The sequence below is a fragment of the Morone saxatilis genome, unplaced genomic scaffold, assembly GCF_004916995.1.
Source record: "Morone saxatilis isolate NCDOM2014 unplaced genomic scaffold, NCSU_SB_2.0 Contig10, whole genome shotgun sequence".
Taxonomy (NCBI): domain Eukaryota; kingdom Metazoa; phylum Chordata; class Actinopteri; family Moronidae; genus Morone; species Morone saxatilis.
The window spans coordinates 8,338,923-8,344,147 of record NW_023339652.1 but is presented as its reverse complement, the minus strand read 5'-3'; the positions used below and the strand labels follow the sequence as shown (position 1 = coordinate 8,344,147).

Here is a 5,225-nt window from a genome sequence, read left to right as displayed (position 1 = left end):
TTGTGAGTATTGTGTGTCATGATATAGTAGGCACACACAGACACACACACACACACACACACACAGACACACAGAGACACACACACACACACACACACCATGTAAAACTATGCCAATTTAATGAAAATTTTGCATGTGGTGGGTAGAACTGTTATATCTATACTGTCATCAAGTGCCCCAGCACATGTATAAAACTCACACTAACACAGATTAACAAGCGGAAATGACAGCATTTCCTGTAAACATGGTGTCCCCCTGTGTGTGTCGCCTGCTCATTAGGGCTCTCCTGTGGCAAGCTGGATAATATGAAGAGTGGTGTTCACCTGGGTAGTATCCAGGTATTAGTTTTACAAATACACACAGACACAGACACACACACACACACGAAAGGCGACTCTAATCCAAATCGCTTCTTGCACTGGAACTCCACAGTATTATTCTGACGTGAACTACATCCTACTGAAATCAAAATGCCATCATTACAAAATACACTAATCAGATTTTCTTACATGTACCAATTTGTCCTTTATGAAAAAATAAAATACTGAAAAAGAGGGGTTTCAGCTGTGACAAAGGTATTAACTCCAAAATAAGAGTATTGTGTATAGCACTTACAGTATGATCTACTAATATGTAAAAATAGTACAAGTACATCTTTTCTTTTCAAATTTGATTTATAACATTTTCTTATATAAGAAAAAACTTTCAAGTGTCACTCATAGTAAAGCTATGCAAGAGCTTGTCTGTCACACTTAATGCAAATCTCCAGCAGCAAAATACAGTTTTATTGAACAATGTCATGGTTGTGTTTTTAGCTCACAGCAAAAAATAAAACAAACAATGTAAAATAAAAAAATAAAACAAGAACAATTCCAATATTTTCAAGGCATAGGCAAAAAATTAAATACAATAAAAAAAAGGAAAAAAAGACAATTGCTTTTTCAATCATTTTCACTCCACTAATTTGGCATAACCTTCCAATTATATTTTTGCCATTATAATAAACTATATTAACACTATATAGTCTATCAAGTCTATTTCTTTAAATGCATTTTACTATGATTGCTATGAACGCTGACACCCATAAATGGAGGTGCTACCTGACATTATCCAGCCACAGATCTCATCTCAGGTTCATATCCAAGCAATCACAAGTGGTGGTGTCAAACGCAACCTCGCTGCAATCTTACCAATCTCCCTTCCATCTGCTGGCAGGGAGAGAGAGAGAGAAAGAAAGAAAGAACGCTGCAGACAGCCTCTCAACACATGATAGGACCAGAGAGGATGATGAGAGGGATAAAAACTGATACAGAGATAGAAATGGTGACGTGTGTTCAGATTGTCCTTGCACGGATGAGTGTGAGTCGAAGAGCGATCATCACCATAGTTAATGCAAAAAAGGCGGGAGGGTGAAGGGAGAGACAGGCTGTGGACAATAATAGAAACATTCACAATATCATGAAATAACCCTACAGTAAATACAAATTCAGTGACAAAGAATAATGTTAACCAAACCCCCAAAAACACGGTCATAAAAAAAGTACAAGTAGTACAATCAAAACATTTGGGCGCCTTAGAAAGAAAAAAAACATTACCAGATTCACCACAGTGGTATTTGCTGCAGGGAAACTGCACTGAAAAGTGTTCCTGTTATTGTGTCCACCCACTAGTAAGTGTAAGAGAGAGAGGGCAGGGTTTAGAGAAAGGAGCTCGTGGAAGCTGGGGCTACTTGAAGAGTAATGACAGGGCACTGAGCCCATAATGTTCCTCTAAAAATAAAAAGGGGAGCTGCATATTAATCTCACACAGGGAACAGCACTGGTGCTCCCACCTCTCATTTACCTAGCAGGAGGGACAACCATAACAAAGCGCTCCGCTGAAATTCCAAGACAACTTTATTCAGCAGTTATTATTAATGGAAAAAGAGACGGGGAGGAAGGACAGAAGACGAAAGGAGTCCAAGGAGGGAGAAGAATGGCGCGAGACACAGTGAGAGACAGAGGGAGAGGCTGTTATACCACCTTCACATCCACCTATCCTCGTGAGTATAAACACTTCCACACTCAAACACAGCAGACATTCAAAACAAAACAAAAAAAAACTAGAAAAGAAAGGCTGCCTCTAGCTCTCTTGGGAAATAAATGGGAGCGCAAAATACTAAAAAATCTGAAAGGGGAAAAAAAAAAAATGACACCCTCATCAGCGGTACCCTGCAATGGCAGTGTGTCTGCCACATGAATCTGCTGGCGAAATGCAATTATCCTCCCTGACGGGGGGGCAAGCTCGTTTAGTTGCTGTTTGCCTTTGCCTGCTGATCATCAAGCGCCATTAATTAAAGCTTGCTTTGGTTCTGACGATTTATACATCAGACACACACACACACACACACACACACACACTGATTATTCTAACACATAGTTTATCTTTATCCAGTTGCATGCCATTAGTACATGCCTTTTCCCTTGCCTGCTATTATGTATGCATACTAAAATAAGGTGTGATACTGGTGGCGAAAAAAGAAGAGGAAGTGATGATGTTTGAGAACAAGTGCAAATTACAGTATGACAGTAAAATAACTTCCAATTACGTTGACAAAATAGTTTATCCACTTTAGAAAACAAAAAATAAATCTTCATGTTCTCTGAATGATGCAGTTTAAAGTGGCTGATCAGATGCAAAAGGTGGAGGGGGGCTTTAGGTTCTGTGACCCCAGTGTGTAGCTGGTAGCTCTGGGCTAGCTGCCAGATTTACTCAAATATCAAAACACACTCACACACACACACACACACACACACACACACACACAGACAATCACACATTGAAAGCCCGACATCAAAGAGCGCTAATGAATTCATGATTAGCACCACACTCATACACATACATTTCCAGTATCTGGAACTGTGTGCAAAAACAACCCCGTGTGTGTGTGTGTGTGTGTGTGTGAGAGAGTGTGTGTGTGTCTGGGTTTGTGTGCATTACCTCCATCTGTGAGACTGAATATGAGCTCAGCCTTTAGAAAATAATTGGGATGTTTCTGTTTTCCCGTTTAGTTTTCTGGGTTCCTAAACGCTATCAACAGCCAGCCAGGAAGACTCACGTGATAACTGTACAACGACAGCCTAAAAACAAGGAGCCATAAACTGCATTAACATTTAGAAATGTGTCATGTTTGGAGGAGCAGAGAGGAGAGGGGACCTGATCGTAAACCAGATGAGGGGTTTTCTATTCTGTCTCTCACACATGCATTCAGTCAGGCTGTCGGAGATATTGCACAAAACTTCAGACCAGACACAAACACCCAGTTGGGTTCAAAGATCAACTGCTACAAATTGCCCTGTTTCAGACAAAGTATTTTGATGCAAAGCTAATTTCAGGGACAACAGTATTAGGCAAAGCTATTATGGATATGTCAGGAGCCATTTTCCTTTGGCAAAGATTGTGTAATGGAGAGCCGAGGCCAGACGTGACAATTGGAGGAGACACAACAAAAAGCACGCCTCGACAAAATAATCTCCTGCTATTTATACTCTGATGGAGGGGAGGCATTTATGTTGAAGAAACGACTCGGAAATGAAGAAACTGTCAAAGTCTTTGGTAAACAGCTTAACTTCTCAGTGTAAAAACATTTAAAAATAACTATCACATTCATAAAAACACTATGAGTCAAATGGGATTAGGAGATTATGAGTAAGAAGTAGGGTAATTACACATAATCCTTTATATTCATTAAGAAAAAAAAAACAGATTTTCGCACACTTATCTAACGTAATCTGTCACAGGGTGAAAGGAGGCGAATGAATGACAGTGCTAGCACACAGACGACAATTAAGACGACTGCATAACGAGTCAACAGAGCAGAATGTGGCACAGAAGCACAATGATGACACAGGTTTAAGAGAGACAGAAAGACAGAATGTGGAGAAAAGTAAAGTTTAATAGAACCCAGCCATGGAAGTGAAAAGGGAAGAAAGGTCAGGGAGGTTTCAGAAAAGTAATGGAGATGTTGAGAGCACGTCTTGCTCCAGTCGCAAGAAGGTCACTCACTGCTGTGTCAATTTGCTTAGAATGGGGAGATGGAGGGAAAGATGGCTGGAGGCATACAAGGATGTAAGCTAGTTATAGTTAGAAAAAAAGAAAAAGACTCCTCTCATACTTGTACAGAATGTGTTGTAGGTGGCATTTTCACTAGAAGACATCAGCCCCCCCCCCCCATCTTGAAGTTTTGTTTGCATCCAGAAATAATTATAATGTATTTTAATATTTTGATGATTGCTTTGAAATAACTCCTTTGCCAGGTCCCTGCAGTGCCTAAATAGCGCGTAGGTTATAGTAGTAGATATAACATAGACGGTAGCTTTTAAAGTGTGGTTTTATTTGGTTAGTCACTGCATTTTAGGAGCCATTAGAGCAGCTACCTATACCATACTGTGGACATAAACTGTACAGTTTTCTTTTTATTGTTGCTTCTTATTGAAACCAAGGGCCCTTTTGTGGCTTTCGCACCACTGGGAATGGCATTGCCAGCCACTGTCTGTTACAGGCATGTGTCTTGCTGGTTGACATGATTTCAGCTGGCAAGGGTCAGGGTGGTGGATTGCTGTTGTGGTACTCTTAAGGCTCTCATGAACACTGCTTCAGGCTATGCACCTGCTCTTATGAGACGGCTTAACTGCCACTACGAGCTCTGCTTGGCAGCTTGCTTACATCTCCAGTAACCTACTGCTCGTCATCTCATTGGTTAACATGGGCAGTCGGGTGGAGGGATTTGGGCTGTGTGAAGTAGTAACAGTAGTAGTTGTACTAGGAGCAGCAGCAGTGGTAGTTGTAGTATTAGATCAGTATTGTATCAGACTCAGTATGGGACTGGGAGTTAGAAAAGAGCAAAACGAGCCGGTGAGCCAGAGAAAACCAGAAAAGACGGAGAGAAAGACAGTGACACAGGCAGACGAATAAAAAGAAAACAAGCAGACAGAGATGTGTGTCCCAGATCAGTGGATGTACTGACTGGAGTGCTGAAGCACCCCACCCCTCCCCCAAAAACCTCCATCCACCCCCTCCCCTGCTGAGCTCTGGCACTGATCAGAGGAATAAGCGTCACTCTGCATCGCAGCCACACACTGGGACTGGAGCAAAACATAGTGTCCCTGCACTCACCCAGCATAATCACACTCACACACACACACACACACACACACACACACACACGATGGCCAATCTACACACAA

The 5,225-nt window shown here is 41.4% G+C and overlaps 1 protein-coding gene across 1 annotated transcript in view; it reads right to left on the bottom strand.

Annotated features, from left to right (window-relative positions):
- Positions 1-5,225, bottom strand: part of plxna4 (plexin A4) — a gene marked incomplete in the record, with an annotated part of 222,275 nt that overhangs the window by 197,640 nt on the left and 19,410 nt on the right.